Genomic DNA, 25,555 nt, shown 5'->3' on the forward strand with positions numbered 1-25,555 from the left:
GTCAACAACAAAAGCCTGGAACGTGACCCTCAAACTGATGTTTTTGGTTCACATGAAGAAAGAGACAAAGACAGTATCCAAGTGAGAGGATACAGAAAAATGCCTGGAAATCCTCATGAGCCTCCAAAAGAGGATGATGCCCACTAACTCATACACAAACAAAAGTCAATCAATAAGCATTGGTGCCTTGAATTTGCCAAACACTTTGCTAAATTCTGGAGATTCAAAGAGACATTTCCCTCAAAAATTCACATTATAACAAGGAAAGCAGCACATACAGATCTAAAAATGGGTCAGATGTTTGCAAAATAAATATAAAGTTGTGGTTTGTCCTTTGTCCTCAAAGAAGACCATGACATCAGGGAGGTGATTCCATGACAAGAACATGGATTGAATTTAAGTGAGGCGGGGCAGTGCTAGGTTACCAGCCTCACTTTCTCCTCCAGAGCCATCTGGAGACCAGATAAAAATCAGGATGACTGGAAATGGCACTGGATGCAGTGGGAGACATTGGTCTTTTTAAATTAGTGTCTTTAACAGCTCTCAGTTTGACTGAGGCAATGCCCATACAATTATTAAGACTAGGTAAGAAAGAAATGAGGCAGAGGTGGGCCTCTTTAACCTAGTTCCCCGCCCCCCCCCAAAATAATTAATCTGGGAGGGGAAGACCCACAAGATTTCTGACCAAAACAGAAACAATTTCTATTTACATTCACTCTCAACCAATCGGGACCCAAATAATAACCAAGTGCAACTTGACCTGTGCCCTATTTTGGGGCATTTGATTCAGGCCAATTTAATTTTAATCATTATATATAGTTTTATTAATTCTGCTTATTAAACTTTGCATCACCCCACACGTCTTTCCATGTTTCTCTGTATTCATGTTTCTCACTCCATAGAGCACATGTATGTGTTAATATATATATATATGCTTAGATACATTTATACATGAATACAAATGCATTTGTGTAACACATATGTTTATATGTATCTTCAAATACAAAAATATATAAAATTCTCATTTCATAATTTCTTAAGCCATTCTCAATCAACAAGTAAACACTTTCAGATTGTTTACAAATACAAAAAAAATCCTGCTTTAAACATTCAGGAATACATAAAGACTTTTTGTCATTGATCTCCTTGACGTCTAAACCTAAAAACAAAATTCCTGTGTCAAATGTAATGAACATTTTAGTCACGTTATTTAAATAAATGCAAATTGCTTACCACAGTAGCAATTCCCAAGTCCACTAACAATTCAAAAGTGTGTCTGTCATTTTACTACCCCATCAATCCTTAACATTCCCCTGGTCTTTTCCAATTTATTGAGTGTGGGGTGAAACCTCAGTGTTGTTTGTATTTGTATTTCTCTTTTTATTAGTGATATATATTAAAAAGAAGAAAATCACATCTCTCTAAGATCCTAGAAATTATCATCCATCTCTGAAGGCCATATAACCTTTGTTCCAAGTCCTATACAGAGGATTTGCCAAATGTTTGTAATTCCACTACCCTCTTCACATTTTATGTCTTTGTTTTATAGTACATTTAGATAAAATAAGGAAAATATGTTGGGTAGAAACATTTTACTCACTCAAAAAAAAAAAAAATAATCATGTACCAAAATGCATCTTGAAAGATTTACTCATAATTCTTTCCAAGAGAACAAGAAATTTTGGAATCTTTTCTCCTAGCTTAGAGTTAGATTAGAAATATCACAAACTATATTCAGCATGATGGTCTACTCCCTCTATTTCTCTTATTGCAAAACATCCTTTTACTCTCTGATATAAAATTGGCACATTACAAATAGATGGTGACTGTGGGATGTGGAAAGTGAAGCTATGTATGTGTTGGAGGAAGGAGGGCTAATACTAAAATTTAAGCAGGTAGATCTGACTCAAGTGGGAAAAGGGATTATTAGTTAGAATTAAACAAGATTTGTATTATAAGGACTCAGCTTTCATTCATGTCAGCTTCAGGAGAAAGGTTGTTGCTGAAGTTGTTTTTGACATTAAAATAATATTTGAAAGAGTATGATCATGCTCTAAGTAAAAAAAAATAAAATCTGAGCTCAGTAAAATGCAATATCCTTCTAAACATGTGCAAAACGATTTTATTTCTTTGAAAAAAATTAGCTTCCCTGGGCTCAGGATTGTAAAATCAGTCTTATATTTATGGTGGCTTGGAGGCCTTAGAGGAGGTTCAGTCTAATTTTGAAATGTAAGCTTTCCCTTTAAAGACTAAAAGACATGTTTCCAACTTTTTCTTTAATAGAAAATATATTTCTTGAAAGGACTATAGAAGCATTGTCTTTAACCAACAGTTTTAGGCCTTATATTTACCCAAAACCATAGTATTTATATAATAGTACTACAATTGTGAATATTTTGCTTTGGGTGTGTTTAATTTTCTAAATTACTTGTTCCTTTCTCATTTCTTTTTTATCTTTGCTATAATCTTTGGACCTTCAAAAGGAATATGAGAGGTGCAGCTAGGAGGCACAGTGGATAGAGTACTGGCCCTGGAGTCAGGAGGATGTGAATTTAAGTCCAACCTCAGACACTTAATAATTACTTACCCGTGTGACCTTGGGCAAGTCACTTAACCCCATTGCCTTACAAAAACAAAGAAAAGAGGAATATGAGAGTTGTTATTAAGAATTTGATGGGAGGGGTGGCTAGGTGGCATAGTGGATAAAGCACCAGCCCTGGAGTCAGGAGTACCTGGGTTCAAATCAGGTCTCAGACACTTTATAATTGCCTAGCTGCGTGGCCTTAGGCAAGCTACTTAACCCTGTTTGCCTTGCAAAAACCTAAAAAAAAAAAAGAAATATGGAAGAAAAATTAACCCTATAATGTTTGACCACAGAGGATAGAAATTGGGAGCCAGGTGTAGTAATTTCAAAGAGGCAAATGACTTAATGGAGAACACTTATAAACAATGGCAGCTATCGCCAATATCTGGGTGATATTGGGTTGGCTATCAACAGTTGTTTTTAAGTAAAAGTCAAGTGATCATTTGTCGCAAATTATAGTTGGGATTTTTGTTCAATTTGGTGTGAGCGATGGACGTGAATGTCCCTTCCAGTTGGGACATTCAATGATTCTATGAACTCTGTCTTACAAATTTGAAAAAAGATTCTCTTTATTAGAGAATCCAGGACACCATTGTAGATACTACCAAAGGGATTCTTTTGGGGGTTTCAATTGGTCATGAGAACTTCTGAGCTCTTGTTCACCTTTGAGGATTTGGAATTTCTAATACAAATAGATTTACCAAAAGCTGAATCATCCATCACTCAAGCAGCATTTACTAAGTACCTACTAGGGCCTGGACACTTTGCTAGGTGGAAAAATAATGACAAAGAAATGGTCCCTATTCTTGGAGAATTTGATCTTAATATGCAACCTAAGCATATGGAGAATAAATATAAAGAAAATAGAATACAGAAATAATTTGACTTTCCCCACTCTCAACTCGGATTTTTCTCCCAGTGAGTCTCATATGTGTCATAATTTCTGGTGTCAGTATGACAGTTTAAGAATTACATCTCTCAGGGCAGCTAGGTGCCACAGTGGATAGAGCATCAGCCCTGGAGTCAGGCGGACCCAAGTTCAAATATGACCATAGACACTGAATAATTACCTAGCTGTGTGGCCTTGGGCAAGCCAATTAACCCCATTTCCTTGGAAAAAAACTAAAAAAAAATAGAATTACATCTCTCTCTCTTTAGAAATGAATAGATGACTTCTGAAAAAAACATTTCATTCACCATGCAGTATTTGAAATCTCTGGGCTTACAAAGTGTAGTTCCTCACTTACCTATTATATGATAAAACAGAGAGTCCTAGACTTTGGCACAAAGCCTTTCTCTGTCACTAATTATCCATATGACCTTAGGGAAATCATGTCACTTCTCTGTACCGTAAGCACAATTTTGAAAGATGAAGTTCAAGGTAATAAAAATCTTTCTTATTAACTAGGCTCCTCAATAATCAATAAACTAATAGTCAAAAATTTCTCTTGGCACTCAAAGGAGCCAAAGACTATGAAACATTTTAAATCACTTTGTTCTTTCTGTTATTGAACTCCTCTGACAAATGAGGTTCAACCCTGATTGGTGGCCATTTAGTGAGGAGGTGGGCTGAGTCTTCAGCCTCTATTCATTTTATCATAGAAGGGACATGGTCAGCTGAGAAGGTAACTGGATCATTTGGTAATGATTAGCCCTGTCAGAAATCTGTGCACCCTGATCAGGTTCTCTTTGATTTATTTTCTCCTTCATCACCCTAAACTCTAATGAAGGGGAGCAGTGACAGAATTTCATTCTTCTGGGGAAGTACCTAACTCACACTGGATGCTGCTTAAGCCATAGATTGAAATCAGATTCCCAGTGGGGTGGGACCCATGCTCAGATGTCTCGAGGAGTTGGAATACTTAAGATATTCTTTAGCTGAGAAGAAACTTCTCTTTAAACTGGTCTTTTGACAGAGAAGGGAATTTTTAAAATGATTATTAATAATAAAATGGTATATCATTAAAATTAATTTCTCTCATATGGACTTCAGTTTCCTCACCTATAGAATGAAGGAGGGGGAAATGGCTTCTGAAGTATCTTCAGTCTTTAAAGCTTGAATCCTATGTATCTTTAAGTTTTCTGACCTAGGGCAAAAAAAAAAAATCTTCTTCTTTCTAATTTCTACATCCAACCTATCTCACACCAGGTTCTCTGGGGTGTCCATCAACACTCACCTTGGATATCCCAAGGCAATGCCTTCTTCATGCTTTTGTGAGAATGACATCGTATCCACTCCACAGTGATTAGAAGCTGGAGCTTTCCGAGGAAACCATAGCAACCAGAAGGATTAATTTCTGCAGCATCTCAAAAACCCAATCATCTTATCTCACAGCAGCCCAGAAGATAGCTCCTGTACATCCCTTCTATATAATTCTTTAATGTAAAAAGGAAAACAACGCCCTGGAAACTTAGCACAGTCTTGCAAGTACACACTGTGGAAGGGTTTGATATCAGGAGAAGCCAATCTCATAAAGCACAGTCCAAATTGCAAAATGGTAATTAATGGAGTCAGGAGATAGGACCAGACCGTACAATTGCCCCTTCCCATCATGCACTGTTTTCTGGACACCTTTTTTTTTTTTAATAGAACTTCCTTTTTTCCTGGCCAAAATCACATTTCCTAAAGGAGTATAATCTTGTTTTGCCCGACACCTCATTTTTTTTTCCCAGACAACAGATGAAGCTGTCTGTCTTGGTGAACTTCTCCTCACCTCAGCTTCACAGAGAATTCAGCCTGACCCTCACTCAGGCCATTCCCTCCTGGCGACATGGGAGTCCAGGATGATCCATGCTGCCATTAGCCCTAGGATGTGCTCTCTGAGTTTACACATAATGAGGCACATGAGGAGCCAACATAACAGGTGGCCTCTTTTTACGGGATACTTCACCGTCTACAAATGATTCCTAAGATGACTAAAAGATGACTTGGATCAGATCAACATAAAGCATCCATGGTCTCCAAAACAAAGTGATTATTGACTCCACCACTTTGTTAAGAGGAATTTTTTTTAATAAAGTTTATCTTCCCCACCCCAATCTCCTTATAGAATTTGATATTACAAGGCAACTATGGAAACATAGGGAGATTTTTTAAAATCCATCAAAGAAATTTATTTATAGGAAATTTAAGGGTAAATGGAAGCATGCATTTATTATTGTGTTACTTGAGTTGCCTAGAAGAGGCAGTGAGCCCTAGGGAAAGGAGGCCACATTGAACTTGGGAATACCTGAGTTCAGATTCCACCTCTGCCATTTAATGAAGCCTGCAGCAATTAGTAAATGATTCAATAAGAGCTAGGAAATGATTCAATAACAGTCACTGTGCCGAGTACTTGTCACTTATTATCTTATTTTATCTTTAGTAAAACCATGAGAGGTAATGGCTGTGCTATCTCCATTTTACAGATGAGGAAATTGAGTCAAACAAAGGAAAAGTACATTGCCCAATGCACGTAGCCATTAACTGGGGCAGGATTTGAACTCAGATCTTCCTCACTTCAGAGTGAGCATTCTGTCCACTGCATCCCCGAGCTTCCTTATAGACAACTCATATATATATATACTCATATATAGATACGTGAGCAAGAGTGAATAATCAAGGATAATTTAAAGTTACAATCATGGAGGTTGGTAGAGTGCTGCTACCGTCTAGAGAAATTTGGAATAAAGAAGAGTTTTGGTGGGAAGATAATGGCTTTCCCTTTAAATATGCTGAATAAGAGATGCCTCGGAAGTTTGAAATATAGGTATAAGTGATATGGGTGGGACATGCAGAGGAAAGCCTGAGCCTAGATATAGAATTCTGTAAGTCATCAGCATACATATGTCAATTAAATCCATGAGGATTGATGTTATCTGAAGAAAGACAATGGAGAGAGAAAAGGGCACTGGATAGTATCAAGGAAATGCCCACAATTAGAAAAAAATGGTATAGATGATGATTCAACATGAGGATTAAGAAAAAACAGTTACACAGATAAGAGAAGAACCAAGAAAGAAAGGTGTCAAAGAAAACTGGAGAAGAGAGAGTATCCAAGAGTATGGCCAATAGCATCAAATAAAGCAGAGAGGTGAAAAACAATGTCAGTGGAGTGAAGGTGGAAGCCAAATTAGTTGAGTTAAGGTATATTGTTGTTCAGTCCTTTTCCAGTCCTCATTTGGGGTTTTCTTGGCAAAGATATTGGAGTGGTTTGCCATTTCCTTCTCTAACTCATTTTGCAGCTGAGGATTTGAGCCTAACAGGGTTTAGTGACTTGACCAGGGTCATGCAGCTAGCACATAGAATAGATTTGAATTCGTGTAGTTGGGTCTTCCGGACTTTAGGTCTGGCACTCTATCCATTGTGCCATCTAGCTACCCCTGCTGAGGTTGGAGGGATGAGGTAGAAGAGGCCATGGCAAGACTAGGCAGTTATTTCTAAGAGTTTGAGAAAGGAGGAGAGATATTTGGATGATAGCTTGAGAGAATGGAGGGACCTTGGAGAGATTTTCTCTCCCCCAGGTCATTCATCCAATTCACTAGACACTTCTCTGGTTCTTTCAACATTTCATGGGGACTGGCATGGTCCTTTAGCCTCCACCTTGGATCCTTCAGTCTCCAGAACATATTCAGAAGCCCTACTCAATATAAGGGCTGGACACTCGGGTTTTGAAGGCTGTTCCAATAGGATACAATTTTTGACTGGAGAGATATCAGTCACAAAGCTGACTGCAGACTGTCTACAAATTGGTCCAAAAAGAACCTTCCTTCCCAGAAGATTACCCACTAGAATTACCAGATGATTACTTGTTTTTGGCTATGGAGACCTGTGAAACAAGTTTAACACATAAAATAGATTAAATTGAATGCTTCTCTTTGTAAGTGAAGAAGAAAAATCTTTCCTCATTTGTTTCTGTGAAATAGGGTGATAAACATTCCCTAACCCTATTGAAGCTGGTAAAAGGTTTATAGCAAGCTGCCAGATCACTCACCCAGTCATTTTTAGGGGCCTGCAACCAACGTCAGAGTGGAAATTGAACTTTGAGATCATCTTATTTGATGCTATCTTTTTACTGTATGAGAAAAAAAAAGAGCAAAAAGGCAAAATGCTTTGTCCAAGGTCACATAGCAGATAAACCAAGCCATTCTTTGAAGTAGATAGGGCACTGGACTTAGAGTAAAGAAGATATGAGATCCTGTGTGATCCTGAGCCAGTCATTTCCTTCCCTTCACTTTGTTTCCTCATCTGTAAAGTGAAAGTGCATCTAAGTCCCTTCCATCTTTAAATTTATGAACTTCTGAGTGCCAGCTTCCTGCCTCCTAAACCATCATGCTTTCCAATCGAGGACATTGAGAAAAAGAAGCAATGATCTAAAAGTGTCTCTTTCTGTGGTCTAGGGTGGGCTTGAAACAGCTTGTGCTGACTCAGGAGAGTCTGTTAAGTTCTTATCAAGAGCATTTGCACCCCCAAATTGGCAAAAGCTACAAATCAGAATGTGATTTATTGTTTTGTTGTCTGAATAAAAAAATTGATAGAGGAAATCTTAATAAAGTACATTAATCTTAAAAGTCATATACACATTTTAAAGAGCCAATTGTAAAACATTTACCAGCATATCCTTGCATCTACCACAAAAACTGATATATTTTTGTTTCATCAACACCCTAATAATTTATTGAAAACTTTCAGAACAAGGTTTTAAACTGCATGAATGAAATCTATGGAATTGAAAGATCAATTGCATTAAAATATATTTATCTATCTATGAGATATATGGACTGCACATATCTATATATCTATCTATCTATCTATCTATCTATAGATAGATAGATAGATAGATATACAGGAGTGACTATAACCATATATATTTATTTATTTGCTTATATAATACACACTTATGTACCTGTATATAAATACGTATGTAGGTATGTAGGTATAGGTATATTTTCATAAACCACCCACTCCTCATTGGGTTTGCCTTCAAAGTATCATTTGTTTTCTTATTCATAATAGAATGAATATGAATTTATAATTCATAAATGTCTCTTTGCTAAAATTCATACTTATTTGACTTTTGGTTATGGTGCTATGATTTCATTGTTACTTCAGATCATATATCTGGAGCTAGAAGAGACCACAGAGATACTTCAAGGTCAACTCCCCCATTTTCCAGATAAGGAAATAAAAATTAATGGTTTTAGTGACCTACCTAAGCTCACATAGACAGGGATTGTGTTTGGGTAGATGCAAACAAAGCACAAATCTATTAAAAAACTAAATAAAAGCGAAAATCTGAAATGAAATGCCATACTGGTCTAAAATGTCCATCTTTAGGATAGATATACTGCAATCCTAAGCACAGACTTGTCCATATAGCTCTCTTCCTGCTGTGCTATGGAGCTGAGCTCTCCTTAGTAGACAAAGGGACTTGTGATCTAGGTATTCTTTTTGTTAGTTTTTTTTTAATTTTTCACCTAGAAACATTAAAGAAATCAATTCTGATGAAATGAATTATGTTCAATTTCTCTTTTTGAAAGCAGTTGTGGGTGGCATGCATTTCTCCATCTGTCTTTGATGCTTCTCAGTAAAACAGAATCATTGCCTCTCTTCTCCAGAGATACAGCTCTCAGGAGGAGCCCTTCTTGCCAATCTAAAAGGAAAAACACTAGAAGTTGTGTTCCAACTTCACTAGCCCAGTCAGGTTTGATCCCAACAATTAGCATAGGGAGATTACTTCTAAATTTTAGTGATGGTATAAAAAAACCACATTTTTTTTTAGCACTGGCAATTGGCAAAGTATTTTGTTCTCATCTTTTCATCTGATCCTCTCAGTAACCCTCTGAGGTCTCCTTCCCCTCATTTAAACTATGAGGAACCTCAGACAGAATTAAATGAGTCTCTTAGGGTCACCCCACAAGTAATTGTCAGATGGGTTCTGGGTCTCTAATCCCTATGCCCTACTGCCTCTCAGGGTTATGGTTTTAAGAATCTCAGATTTTGTCTTTGATAAATGTTTTATGTTGTCAGTCTGCTGTGGCCATCTCTGGCATTTTTGAAGTAAAAGTTCTTTCTTATCCATGTTGCATGATTGTTGATTGTCTCATGGATGTTTGTCTCTTATATGTGATTAATATCCACAATGTTTTCTTTTTTTTTCTTTCTTTCCTTTTCCCTTTTTGTAGAAAATATTGAGCTTCCTACCTCTAGTCCTGTCACAAGTCCAGGTCAGTATCCACATACATTCACAAAGTATGTCTGGGTACTTCTCTCCATTGAACAAAGCATCCCCACGGTCATACCAATAGGTAGAGAGCAATAGAGGGGCGCACCATGAGAACACCAGTTCCCTGTCCTTGTGTGTTTGTCCTGATGGGCTTTGCTGGAAGGGATGATGAGGATCCAAGGTTAGCATCCTGCACTCTGTTCTAGAGAGGCTCTCCAGTAAATCCATGCCATGTCAGGCCGCCCAACCAAGCTATAGAGAATTTACTGGTTTTCTGTGCTGCTATTAAAAAACTATTTACTTTGACCTGATGTTACATTATTGTAAAATCATTATGAACCAGGAAAGCATTTAGTGTTTCTAAAAGGAACAATAGCTGGGGGAAACCTAGACTTCCACTTGGTGTATTATCATGGTGGATATCGGCTCTCTTCAAATTGTCAGTTGTTGTCCTTTATTTTCAGATGCTTTTTAATTCAACCTCAACTACTCACTCTGGAAAGATAGGTTATTGCTGTAAGAACATTTAAAGAGTCCTTTTTTTAACTGAATTTTTTTTTGTCCTTATGTGATATAAATAAAACCAAGATAAAAACTGTTGATATTAGAAACATCTCCAATCTTGTTGCACTAGGATTTGGCAGTTCATTTGGACTGTTGGCTATTTAAAGCCAAAAAAATAATAAAAATGAAAAATGCTGAAGATTTTTAGCTTAGAAAAAAAGTTTGTAAGGATTTCTAGTAATTGGTGAGCCAAGAGTTTGTAAATGTGATTCTACAAAAAAAGGAGAGTGGGCAAAACTGCCTGGTGGATCACCCATTCCTAGCAGTAACAAGAGATTTGGTGGTAAGCTAGGATTTGTGAATTCAATTCAACTCAAAAAACATCTTTTAGGCACTGAGGTACTATGGTAGAGGCTGGCACAAAGACCAAAATATTTTAAAAAATCAAAATCTCTTCCTCTAGTGGTTTACATTCCAATGAGGAGAGGGAGAAGAGGAACTCAATATTTATCTAGATAAATCCATATAAAATGTATACAAAGTGATGCAAAGCCATTTCAGTGGAGTAAGAAGAGAAAAAACTGAGAGATCATTAGGAAAAGCATCATGCTGAACCTAAAAGTGAGCTGGAGAATCTAAAAGATGGACATGAGGAGGGAGACCATTCCAAACAGGGGGTCTAGGTTATTCAAAAGCAAAGTGGTCAGAGATTGAATGTTAGATAACAAGAAACAGCAAGTAGGGAAGTTTCTCTAGAAACCAAGATGAGGGATGTTCATGTGAAGTTAGTCTAGAACTGGAGACATTTAAAACTGAGAAAGGACTTACATTAACTAGAAGCAATCAGAAGCATTTTTTAAAAAGAAAGTGTTTCCTACTTAAACTATGTCACTAGAATCACCAAGATTTACACTATTTTTTTTAGATTGCACAGATATGGCCTAGAATCCTGAATCATTGCCAGAACAACGGACTTTAGACTATCCTAGAGCAATCTGCAGGCGGAACTAGGAGCATTATTAAAACCAGTTCCATTTTGAAGATGACATTCAAGGTCAAATGGGAAATCAAGAAACTAGAACTCTTGAGCACTAGAGTGTGATCCTTAATCATTAAGACCTATAATTCATTAAGGCCTGTTATGTCTGATTACTCTGAAGAAGCTTTTGACAAATCAGAGAATTTCTTGACCCTGGTTTCTCTATTGAAAATAAAGCAAATGCATACTTACAAAATACTGAACTCCCTCTTGTAAGATTTTGGAATTTGAATAACGTGTTGAAAAGTCATCTTAGGTTATAGCCCAAATGATTTTTTTTCCTCTTTTAAGTGTGATTTTCAAGTGCATAATGGTTTGACTTAATTCTTTAAGGACTGGATTCAAATGAGTTTATTTTATTCACTATAAATTCAAAATGTTATTAATGGGGAAAGGAGTTGTCACCTGTCACCTGCCATATATGGCAGGAGAACTACTTTAAAGGAAAGGGCAAGGAAGTCTTTTTTTTTAGCAGATTCTTAGTGATCCTTCCAATGGAGTCCAAATGCTTTAGATGAAAATTTCACCACTGTGCATCATTCTTTTAGTTTAGACAATAAAGCATTCTATTCAAAAGTAAAGCGAAGTTTAGATAATGTGTTTAAAGGATCTTCTACTAAATGTTATTGTTGTTCAGTCATATCCAACCCTTTATGATCATTTGGGGGGTTTGGGGCAAAGATAGTAGAATGGTTTGCCAGTTCCTCTTCCAGCTCCTTTTTTGCAGATGAGGAAACTGAGGACAACAACTTTAAGTAACTTGTCCAGCTAGTCACACATAGCTAGTAGGGATCTGTGGCCAAATTTTTGAACTTCGGGAGATGAATCTTTCTAGTTCCAGTCTGGCATTCTTTTTATTAGACCACCTGGCCTCCCCATCTACCATCTCTTCAGTATTCCTGCATTTCAAGATTTCAATTATTTGAAATGATGAGTCTATTTTGGGGTGGAGAGTGGGGGCACTACTATAAGTGGAGTAGATAATTTGGATGCTTTGAAAAATAATAGTTAGTGAGGCAAAAATGGACCTAGCTGGATCTCAGCCCTGGCTGAGAGTTCGAGCAGAGATAAAGTGGGTATCTTCATGAAACTATTGGAAATACAGAAGAGAGACAGGTAGAAGTCTATTCAGATAATTTATGTCCATAAATTCTGAAGAAATGAGTACACTGAGTCCATAACTTATATTTTTTATATATTCCTGACAAGTCAGAATCTGTTTCAATTGACAGGAAGGAAAATTGAATTATTAACATCATTATTCAAGAAAAGGCCCATGCAATATAGCAAGTAGTGAGATTAAAAGAAAACTCTGCTTTGATCAGCTCCAGAGTCTCAAAATTTGAAAGGTAAGAGGCATTTTTCAGTCTGAATGAAGTGGACAGGGCATTTAAAAATTTAAATCATTGCTATTGCTGTTTTTCTTCCGCAATTCATCCTGCATTGACCACCATATTTGAAAAAAAAAAAAAACTTCTGCCATGCCGGTGATACTGGTTAAGCCTTATTTTCTTCCCCTCTGACAAGATAAAAGGTGGTAGATATCTTTTATTATGCTGCATGCTTTAGTTGATTTTACTGTTAATATTGGTCCAGTATTCAGAAAAAAAAGTCCAATAATTTAAGTGTTAAAAATTATGAGAAAAGCTGCATCAAAAGAAGCCATTAGCTTTGCTCTAGCTTATCAAACCACAGGTTTTCTCATATTGTATAAAATTAAGATGATACCCACAAAAATGATTTTTTTTGTTCCATCAAAGTCATTGATTTAACCTCAAGATTTAAGGGAGGCAGACTGGTTGGAGAAAAGATACTGTTCTGGGAGGCAAATCTCAGCCTTGTTTTGGATCCTGGAATTGCCACTTGTTACCTGTGTGACATTCGGCAAATCTCTCTCTATTCTTCTATTACTTCCTTAAAACTATTAGGCAAGATTGCCTTAAACAAGACTATCAATTATTAATCCGATCATACTACTCATGCTATATCTATTTACACAATACAAACCAATTGCATAACAAAGAAAAGTTTTACTAAGGCTAACATTACTTTCTGTTGCATAGTCTTTGTTTTTCGAAGATTCTGATAGTATTTTATTTTTTCCAATTACATATAAAGATATTTTAACATTTATAAATTTTTAGTTTCAAATTTTCATTACACTAAGATCGTAAACAATTTATATGTTTTATATATACATTATGTATATACACATATGCAATCATTCAAAACATAGTTCTATACTCATCATCTTGTGAAAGAAGAAACAAAACAAAAGGAAACTAAAATATTAAAAAAATAAAGTGAAAATAGTATATTTCAATCTGTATTCAGATTCCATCAGTTCCCTCTCTGGATAGGGATAACATTCTCCATTATGATTCTTTTGGAATTATCTTGGAATATTGTATTGCTGAGAAGTGCTAAGTCAATTGTAGTTTGTCACTGCACATTGTTCCAGTTGTTATGTACAGTGTTTTCCTCATTCTGCTCTCATCTCTTTGTATCATTTCATGAAAGCCTTTCCAGGTTTTTCTGAAGCCTATCATCTCATCATGTCTTATAGCACAATACTATCTATTATATTCATTCACCACAACTCATTCAGCCATTTCCCAATTGATGGACACAATTTCCATTCTTTGCCACCACAAAAGAGCTTGGATTGGTAAATTTTAAGTTTGAAAATTTTGTTTTGCAAAATATTCAAAACTGTTAAGTAAACAAAAACTCATTGAATATAACAAGAATTTATTTAGCAAGTGATTAGTGCAATAGGAATGGCAAGGAACTGACATTCAGTGGAAGGGAGAAAACATCCAAGGAGATAAGTGAAAATATATAAAAAGATAAAAATTCCAAAAAGATGATTAGTTACTCAATTAACAGAAAACACTGCTTAAGTGGCAGGTGCCCTGCTAGGTCTGTGAACTTCGGAGACAAAAGAGGAAACAGTTTCTTGCCTCAATGAGCTTTATATTCTAAGGGTCAAGGTAACATGAACTTTGGAATACATGAAGCATATTAATGAACAGTTGGTGGAGGTGAAAACTTAAGTAATTGTAGAGATTAGGAAAGGATGATGATGATGATGATGATGATGATGATGATGATGATGATAATGATGATGATGTTTTGTTCTTTTTTCTCAAGACCATGACATCAGGGAGGTGATGCCATAATAAGCACATGAATTGGATTTGAGTGAGGACTGTGCTAAGTCACCAATCTCACTTTTTCCTCCAGAACCTTCTGGATCTAGTGGCATAGAAATCGGGATGACTGGAAATGACCCTAGATGACAGGCAGTCAGAGTTAAGTGACATGCTCAAGGTCACACAGATAGTAACTGTTTGAGGCCAGATTTGAACTCCTATCCTCCTGACACCAAAGCCAGTGCTCTATTCACTGCACCACCCAGCTCCCCTAGGGATTAGGAAAAATCTTATGTAGAAGGTGGTAGGTAAACTGTACTTTGAAGCACAGATTTGTCTGTTGACTACATAAACAGACTTCAAATTCCAGTACTTTCTAATTCACCATAAAAACCCACTTCACATTTATCTTCTTAATCCTAGAAATCATCATTCACTGGTCCATGACAATTGTAATTTGAAAATAATTCAATTTTTTAATGCATGCCCTTGTTGTTCAGAGTGATTCCTCCCTCTCTGTGTTTTTAGACAACGGGCAGGTTTTTTAATTGTTGACTCTTTCATTTCAGGAAATGAAATTTCTTGAAAGTCATAGAGATGAAGTTGAGGAATTGGAGAAAAATACTAATGATTACAGGTCTTGAGGCTTTGTGAAGTCTTTTAGACTTCCAGGATTTTAAAATTACTTGAAGTCTTCATAGAAGACCTATTTTAGAGCTGAGAAGAGTAGCAAAAAAAAAAAAGAAAAAAGAAGCAAGATGTCTAAAGGTCATACTGAAAGTTGAAGGACAACATTAAAATGAGAATTATCCAAATATTTACACTTCTGCTTCACTTCAAGCAATCAGTACTTTTCTAAAGAATTGAACATAATAATATTGGAGAAATGAACCTTAACTAGTCTACCATGTGGTTGAAGAATTCCCTCTACCACGTACCTGACAAATGGACATCTGGCCTTTGCTTGATTCCATTCAATGAGGAATGTTCCAGAGTCAAGCCTGTTGAATTATAGCAAGGAGGGGTCATTTAAAGCAACTATGGTATGAATCCTGTTGTCAAGTGAATATTTATTTTTATTCTTTGAGCTTTTATAAAGAAGAAGGTATTTGGATTTTGCTTAGCCTGGCAAACTAAACTAATGTTCTATCTCAGAACAACTTTAAGCAAAAATCACAATAGTTTTATCTCTTCCTAGAACATTTATGATTGTAAACATTTATCTGTGAACTGAGATATGAGAATCCTGCAAAACAAACAGCATTTTAAAAGCATTAATTTGAAATTTATTTTAAGGTTTGAGGTTTTTGATAAAAAAAATACTTCAAACAATCAGGCTCACATTATTCTCTGATTGTGAGATTATAGCTATTTTGAAAGTTCAGAATATATTTCAGAATCCTAATTAATATGCTCATATATAATGAATTCAGATATTAATTATAATTGTCCATAATTAGTTGATTAATTTTCCAGATAAAAGCATGGCAAAAACTATGATGCAATTTGGGATATAATGTTCTTTATTAAAAATTTAAAAAAAAGAATTCTCTCTATTCTGCTTCCCAGAATTTATTCAGTCCATGATTTTTCAACACAATTTCTGCTCTGCCTCAAAATTCATGTTTTACTTATTGATGTTATAGACTGGTTTTACTATTTTAGAATATATCACTACTCTCAATTCAGGACCACAGTGAAGCAATAAGGCATTATCAAGACAGTTACCAGAAAACAGGAGGAATCAGATTGTCAAAATCCCCTTTTATTCTGCCTATGAGCAAAACTCCCTAGAGATCATTCCAGGGGGACTCAGTCTCCCAGCTGGTGTGGCTCCTTAGTAAATTCCTCCTTCTGAAGCTTTCATGGTCATTGCTCATTGATATTACCTGCCATGGTTCCTCTAGATAACTACTATTATCATTCATTACTTCCCCTGCTGTTTATTCTAGGTTCCTACAAATGGCATGGAATTACATCTCCCGGCCATATCTTTCTCTCATGGTTTCAACATTGCTATACAGTATCACCTTTCCTGGAAATGGTGAAGAGTAGTGGGAAGGCAAATAATAGCAGATCTCTTTTGGCACTTTCAGCCAGAGGTGCCCCATCAAAGGTCAATCTCATGACTATGGCTTCAGAGCTCATTTACCATAGTAAAAATCCTGGCTTTTCTGTTTCCTGATGTTAACACAAGATGTCTCTCTGGATTTCTCACTTATATAATAGTAATGCTGGGACCAGCCCTCAAACATTCCATAAGCTGGGGGCACTTTGCCCCTCTCAGCTACCTAATAGATCTATCTCCCCTCCACATTCAAAGCAGGGAAATAAGACTGATAGGATAAAATAAAGATGGTAAGGTCAAACATTCTTCCATTGTTGTCATATACATTGGTAATTTTTTAAAATAAATAATTTTTTAAAAAATAAAGATTTTTTATTTGTTTGGTTTTTTCCCCCTTTTTTTTCCACTGGGAATCTTTGGCTATATCCACATTGTGCAGAAACGACAATCACTCCATCACCAAATCAGTAAAATTAGTGTCTTATAAGAGATAAAACATATTTTCAGTCTTATGTAGAAAGAAATGACCAATTGAATGAATTATTCCATTTAATTCATTTAATCCCTATATAGTTATTGGGTAAATTTACAAAGCAAATGCTATGCTATTAAAGTGGGAGAAAAGGTGTTACTGCTTGAGCTAACTGAAAAAAAAAGGCAGTTGAAATGATGAATAACGTTTTCATACAGTTGAGTGGAACTGAAGTCATATACCTTTGCTGACTGTCTACAGTATTCGTCACAACAGGGAAGTCATTTTATTTTTCCATAATTGATTTTTCTAACTCCCAGTCCACTAAATCTTTCCCAAATCTTCTCTTCTCTCCTTATGTTGCTAATATGATGTTTCCTTTTCAGTCTCAGATGACAATCTCACCTCATGTACTAAGAAAATTGAGGTCATTTGATGTGATCTCCCTTTTATCTGCTTCCCTTTCTTTCAAAACTCCTTGACATCATCCCTCATCATTTCTGAAAATCATATGCCCCTTCTTTTTTTTAAGTTTTTCTTTTGGAAGGTAATGGGATTAAGTGGCTTGTCCAAGGCCACATAGCTGGGAAATTATTGTCTGAGGTCCAATTTGAACTCATGTCCTCCTGACTCTACTGCACCAACCTAGCTGCCCCCAGATGGTCCCGATTCATGTATATTACCACACTGAAACCTTGATTATTTCCTTAGTCTCCTGAATCTTTAGTCAGTACTCATTCCTTAACTATTGCCTTTAAATAAGTCTGGCTCCTGGGGTGGCTAGGTGGCACAGTGGACAGAGCACCAGCCCTGGAGTCAGGAGTACCTGCATTCATATCTGGCCTCAGATACTTAATAATTACCTAGCTGTGTGGCCTTGGGCAAGCCACTTAACCCCATCTGCCTTGCAAAAACCTAAAAAAAATAAGTCTAGCTCCTGAATTCTTGGGGAAACCTTCCCTAAATTTGCAATCACTTCAAGCTATAGTCCTATAGTTTTCTTCCCTTGTGCAGTCATCCACTTAAATTAATTATATTTGTTGCTTCAGTTTCCTCTCCACTTTATTCAACCCTTTTGTCTATCAGCATCCTCATAACAGGATTTTCACCTTCTGAAGTTGCCAGTGAGGTCTTAATTATCAAACCCAATGGTCTTTTTTTTCATTTTCTCGGAGGCATTTGACACAATCGACAACCTTCTCCTCTTTCACATTTTGCCATTCTTGACTTTTTATGACAAGACACTTGGCCTCATTCTTCTACTTCTCTGACCTCCCCTGAGACTTGTGTACTGGTTCATCACCCATATCACACTTGTTAACTATGAGTTTTCCCTGAGGCTCCATCTAAATCCTCCTACTCTTGTCTCTAAACTTTCTTTTGGTAAATTATTGCTTCCCGTGGATTTAATTATGATCTCTGTTCAATCCAGGCCAAGTCTCTCTAAGTTTCAATGTTGCATTATGGAAGACTTTTGGACATTCAGAATTAGATGATATGTAGACACCTCAACTTCAACATGTCTAAAAGAGAATTCATTATCTTGCCCTCCAAACCATGTCTCTTTCAATTTTTTCCTGTTTGGAGAAAGCATCCCCATCCTTCTCTTGCTTAGATTTTTAAAATAGTGGTTAACCTGCTCATTCCCTAAATCTAACTTTGACAATCCTACCTCCACAGTCCATCTTGCATCTGAGTCTTCTCTCTAATCATCATTCTCATCTAATCATCCTTAGTTCAGGTCCTCCTCACCTCCTTCTTATGTTATTGCTATGGTCATCCAATTAGTCTCCTTGGCCCAAACCTTTTCCTATTTTGAGACCCTTCTCTACATTGCTATTAAAGTGATTTTTTTTGGTGCAGATCTGACCATGTTCAATCATTGCTCCAAAAACTCCAGTAGCTTAGTATTAGCCCTAGAATTCAATAAAAACTCCCCTATTTAGCTTTAAAGTCTTTCACAATCTGATGCCCACCTGTCATCCCAGTCTAATTATGAATTACTCTATCTCTTGCATCCTTCAGTTCTTCTCTCTGCTCTTCAACAAACTGTTCCATTGCCCATGAGTAGAAGATGCTCCTTCTGCACCTTCACTTCAGAGAATCCCAACATGGACCAACATCTTCTTCCTAAAACCCTCTTGCTTATACCAACTGTTAAACACCCTCTCTTTTATTCAATGATTTTGTATTGATTTGCATTTATTCTTTTAGATGGTTCTGTACACAGACACCTATATGTACCAGTTGTGTTCTCTCTGCTTTCATGGGAGTTCATTTCATTCATCAGATTTGGATTCCCAGTGCTACCACCATACTTGGCAAATAGTAGACTCCTAATACATATTTGTTAATTGTTTGTATAAGGTGGCAATAGAGGTGAACTTCGAAGGATATTCAATTAGCAGTACATTTCCCTGATAGAGAACAATCAATGCAAAGCAATGATGACAAGAGATGAAATGTCATTTGTGAAGAGCATCAAGAAGGTCAATCTGCTTGGACTGAAAAGGTCAATAACAAGCTTGGAAAGGTGGACCGGAAGCAGGTTGGAAATGACTTTAAATACCAAACAGATGTGTATATTCTTATCCGATCCTAGAGGCAATTAGGAACCACTGGGACTTGATAGAAAAGATATTGACCTCATCAGACTTGTTCTTTAGGAATATTGGTCTGGAAGTTCTGTGGAGAGATGCAACTTGAGGCAGAGACACTAATAGAAGTCTATTGCAATAGTTCCTAGGAGAAGTGGTGGCCTGAAGGAAACATTCTCTTTTTTCAATCAGATATCTTAGATTAGTCAGTGGTAGATAATTACTGCTACATATACACACTGGGGACATGCAGATAAATATTTATTAAGCAAACACATAAACTGTTGGCACAGCACAGAAGCAAACGGGTACACTTAAAAGCTTAAGGACTTGAGATAAAATGAGAATATGCATTTTAATAGATTGGACTGTGAAGCAATTAATTAGCCAGACAAGTCTTCACAGATGATGGTCAATTTCTATCCACCTTCAAACCGGCTGCCTTGCTCTAGTTCTCAATTAAATGCAGTTTGGAGGTTTAAACAAATTTTGACTGAGAATCAAAAACTGAAATCTGTTATTTGAAATCCAAAGATCCTGGATCCTATTTTCTTTAGCAGACTCCACATTGCAAGTATATATAAAGTACCTACTATGGGCTGGACACTTTGCTACTCCTGGAGGGAGATAAGAGACAAATAATCTCTGATCTTATGGAGCTTCATAAACTCCCTGTTCAGGGGGAATAGATGCAAGTAGATGAATCAATACAAAATATATTTGAAATAACTATAAAGGATTTTAGAGTACATTCATAACAAGGAGGAACACAGATCTCATCAAGGAAGTGAAAGGTGAGCAGAACTCTGGAGGAAACCACCAATTCTAAGAGGAGAAGAGAAGTGAAGAGTGTGTTGCAGGCCTTTATGGAGATAGAACATGGAGAAAAGATCCCACTGGGCCAAGGCAGGGCAACTGAGGAGTCTAATTTCTGAATGAAATAGAGAAGGATTATTCAGGGAAAGAAGGAAAGGATTCAATCCTTAAGAAAAAAAAAATGAGTAAAGTCTCTTTATAATGCCTGGGAAGATATGTATGACATGCTTTCCAGAATTAATCATCATTGGAAGATATGGCTATTCAGCATGTACTGGAGAACAAATCATCAATACAGGTCATTGTTTTTATATGAAAATGAATCTGAAGAGACATTAAGGCAAGTCCTTCCTCTGGTCTCAAGAGAGCCTCAAAGTGTGTCCTTGCAATACGCAGTGGAGCAGGGAGGTGAACTGGAAGGAAGATTTCCTTCCAAGAATTCAGGGAGGATTCATCCTTTTAAAAGCAAAAGTCACAGAACAATTTTAATTAGTTGTATTGATTGTCAATGTTAAGTTTATGATAAATCATTTATTTAAACAAAAGGAACTCTAAGAAGAAAATTTCCCCTCTCCCAATCACTTCTAATTCCTTATAAAGAAGATGGGAAAGGAGAGAAGTTTGGGTAGTAGGCAATTTTGTTTTCTTGATACCTTGTTATGAAAAATCTATTTCTTTCCCAAAATGGAATAATTCCTTTTCTTTCCTGCAGTTGTAATAGTCCAGGAAGATAAAAAAAGAATAATAGATTTAGAGTTTCAAAGAATTTTAAATGCCATATAGTCCAACCCTCTCATTTTCCAGCTGAGGAAACAAGCAAGAGAAGTTAAGCAACTTAGCCAAAAACTCATAGATAATGTGTCAGAGATGTGACAGGAATGCAGTGCCTTTGACCCTAAATCCAAAGTATCTTCTTCCCTTGAACCATTCTGCTTCTGATGCATTGCCTTGTCATTCTGTTTTTTTCCAAGAAGCTAGTGGGCATGTTGAGATTATTATTAAAAATTTTAGATCTCAACAGTATTTTCCTACATTTTATAGCAAATTGGTTTATTCTAATAAGGATAAGGAAAAAATCTAACAAACTATTTTAATTAGGTGTCCTACTGAGGTAAGGAGGGGAGATAATGAGCTGAGCCGTCTCAATTATTGGATAAACACAATGAAAACAGGAATATAAAAATATCCTAATGTAATAGAAGATTATCGATTGATTCCCCTTGGTCAATAAGATCGGGCATCTATATAGGAAAGAACCAAAAATAGGTTGAAATGTTTCGAGCAATGGCTTTCAGTAGAGCAAGTGATTGAATTTTCAATAATATACGTTCTATATGATTCCCCCTTTGCTGGACATGGGGTTCTGTAAGAGAATTCAAATAGATGAAGATTTTTTTTAAGTTATAATAGTTAGGAATGTTATAAGGGAATGTCAGTTCAGAATGGGGAATTTCAGTCAAGCTGATACATTTCGGCAGCACATATCTGGGGTAGGAGAATTTTCCAAAAAAAATAAGTAGCCATCTATCTTTGATTTGCCCTGGGTAAAAGGATCCTCCCCACCTAGCTTTCACGTTCGATTTAATAAGGAGTTATTATAGTCCCTCTATATGTAAAGTACCATGTTAGTTCATGGGGATACAAAACTGAGAAATGATAGAATCTCAGCACCCAAGAGGCTTCTAATCTAATTATAAATTTAGCATACATAACTAAGTATTAAAAAAACTAGAAAACTGGAGGATGCTTTGGGGGTGACACATTAGCTACATCTCTCAGAAATAGATTCTAACTTTTATAAAAAGAAGGAAAATTGAATGAATATGCCAAAGTAGGGGTTGCCATGATAGCTTAAAGAATAGTTGTAAGTCTCACTTTGTTGTACAGATAATACATGAATTCTACTCAATACTGGTAAGTTGATTGTAGCCAAATTATATAAAGAGTTAAACACCAGGCCAAAGAATTTATACATTATTCTCTGTTCAATAGGGAATCATTGAAGGTCATTGAGAGAGGAAGTGAATTGGTTAGAATGTGCTTTGGAACACTGTATTTGTTGAAGGCTGTTGAAAGATATATTAGAGAAGAAATAAATTAGTCAAAAAGTACCTTCTAAGAGTATGCATTCGTTGGATTCTGATCGATGGTATTAAAAAGTCACCCAGGTTGTTCATAGAATTTTCTTTGTTAAAAAAAAAGGAAAATTTCAATCTGATCTTGAAGCATTTGAGTGAATGAATTTGACCTCTTTAAACCAAGCAACAGAATAGAACTTTAATTTTCATTTATTAAAAAATACTAATATTTCTATAGAATTAGAATGACCTTGTAAATGAACCTTGGGATTGGAATCAAGTGTTCTAGGGTTCAAATCCTCCCTCTATCATTTGTTATCGTTATCATCTTGAGTAAATCTATGAACCTCAAGCAACTCCCTGAATCTCATCTATTAGCAAATATATGAACTGCAATCTGCTTCAGAAAAAGGAGTTTTAAGCTGGGAGTTCATTTCAATGACAAACGTCACAACACTTTCTTATGTATTCATAAACTGTTATACCTAGGAAAAATGTGATTTGAATGACTACAGAAGTAAAATTGCAAGTATGGGTGAAGTTAAAAAAATAAGTGGCTAGATATCGTAATTCAAGTAAAACAGATGAGTCACTCATGCTCACTGGGGCTCAGTTTCCTTGAATATAAAATGAGAAAGCTGCAAGAGATGGTCTCTAACTACTCCTTCAACTCTGTACTTATATACCTGTGATCCTATATGGCCAATCTTAAAATAAGACATTTGCAATAATTACTGCATGAGAAAATTTTTTTTAGCTTGCCAGCTTTCTACCATACTTCTTCAGAGTCTAATAGGAGACCATATTATACATGACAAAGATCACTATATCTAAAGGATGAAGACTGGAGTTCAAATCCTAGGGTAATATGTTTTCTTCTAGCCTCACTTTCAAGGAAAAATTAGGACCCCTCAAGCCTTCACTGACTTTATTCTCCTTACTTTTGGAGCCCAGTGACTGACACCAGAGACATTTAACTATTTTACATCTAATACCTTTTTTTCAAGAGGAAAATTTACTTCAGAGAAATAGGCAGAACAAAATATAAACATTTCCTCTACCAGACAAGGGGCACCACCTTGGTCTCAGAATAGTGAAATCATAGTTTAATTCAATTCCTACATAGCATGGGACCCCCAACTTTACATCCAAAATCAGCATTATTTTTGAACTCCCAGACTCTTATGTTTCAGAGCTCTCCTGCTGGACTGCCTTCAGCAACCTAGATTTCTAGAGTCATAGACCCCCATGGCTCTTGGTCCAGATCAGAGACTTTGATCTCTATACATCAAATGACAAAGAAAGAACAAGAAGATTCAAGATTCAGAACCATTACTGAGGGACCATATGTACTTGGGTGAAGGAAGGAAGGATGTTAAGCATGAATCCTCCTGACTTAGACCCTTTTGAAGAGCTTGACCCCAATGGGAAAATATTGCTTCCTATCAAGTTTCAGACAAAGCAAAAATAAGCACATAATTTCAAAAATTTCCCTGGAAACGATCCCCTAATCTGTCCCATTTGGCTGACACGATCTGAACAATTTGCTAGGATCTCCTCAGGTCTCCTTCCTCCAGATCCACTCCTTTCCTTACCTGCTCCTTACCCAAGCAAAGTAACATTAAATTACCAAATATCAGGTTTAAAAATGAGAAAAACAGATCAGTTGATCTCTAAGGAACCTTCTAGCTCTGGAATACTGACGGATCTATTGATTCACTCTGGAAATCAGACTTGTTTACAATGATAAAAAAGCCGACACTAGGTGGCAGCTCTCTGCCATAGTTCAGTCACAGAATCTTGGAAAGAATTTCACCTACTGACTTGAATTTTTCCTCCATTTGTATTGGTTTTACTTTTCAAGGGGCTCAAGCAAGATTCACCAGACCCCAGTTTCTCAGAATAAGATGATCTCAGGTAGGAAACACCAGATTAGCTAACCAGAAAAACCAGTAGCTGTCTAAGATCTTTCTCCTCCAACCCTCTCTCAAGTAACCTGACTTTTGCCTAAATCACTCCAGTGAGTGAAAACTCAGTGCTCATATTTGCTGTTGTACAAACCTGGGCATCCCTTCATAATTGGAATGAGGAAATCCTTCACTTATGCCTCTATTTCCTTTGATTCTTCCAAGACTCAGCTCAAGATCCACCTTCTACAGATGGCTTTTCCCTCCCCCCTTCCCCCAGCAGCTTCTATGCCTTCCCTTTTCACATTACCTTTCATCTAATCTGCATACATTTTTGTATATTTTGTTATTGACATTATTTATCCCCATTTTGCTAGAATACATTTCTTTAGTTAAGGACCATTTTTAAAATTTCTTATATCTCTAGTGTTAACAGTAGTGTTTATATCTAGTTGGTTATGTTTCATTTTGAAGGAAACCGAATGGGCCAATGCACCCTTTGCTAAGAATGGAACATGTCCTAGTGGCTTTTATAACACCTTTACAATCACAACATGATTCATTAAATACATGTAACTATATTACAACACAACACAACACAACAAGGAACTGCTACCTAGTCTGTGACCGATAAACAAGTCTCTTAAGAAACATTTGTGGTCCGACTAGTCATGCTGATAAGGGATGTAGTAGTGATATTTTTGATGCTGGAAACCAGAAAGCTGAATTTACAGCCTTCCGCAGATAAAAGTCTTGGAAAATCGTTTGATTTAAGCCTCAATTTCTCCATCAGGATATGGGGATAATCTCAGTACTGATTTCACTGGGTTCTAAGGTATTCATGGGATGATATATGCCAAGGCCATTTAAACTATTGAGGTCCTCTGTAAATGTCTATTATTGTTTTTATTATCGGTATTATTACTCTAGAATCGTGTGTTGACAATAAGACTGATTTTGCATTCAGAGGACCTGGTTTTGATTCTTGGATCCTAAGCTCTGAGACTTTTCCTCCTCTTGAAAATGAGAGTGATGAAATAGATGATCTCTGATGGCCCTTAGGTTCCAGATCTGTAATTCTAGGATCCTTCTCTCTCCTCAGCTTCTATGAAAAAATAGCAGAATTATGG

General features: G+C 36.4%; 1 long non-coding RNA gene across 1 annotated transcript in view; it reads left to right on the forward strand.

Annotated features, from left to right (window-relative positions):
* The window catches only part of LOC141512334 (uncharacterized), a 249,086-nt gene that overhangs the window by 85,874 nt on the left and 137,657 nt on the right, over nt 1-25,555 (forward strand). The gene's annotated exons all lie outside the window — the stretch shown is intronic.

This window comes from Macrotis lagotis, chromosome 2 (assembly GCF_037893015.1).
Source record: "Macrotis lagotis isolate mMagLag1 chromosome 2, bilby.v1.9.chrom.fasta, whole genome shotgun sequence".
Lineage (NCBI taxonomy): Eukaryota > Metazoa > Chordata > Mammalia > Peramelemorphia > Peramelidae > Macrotis > Macrotis lagotis.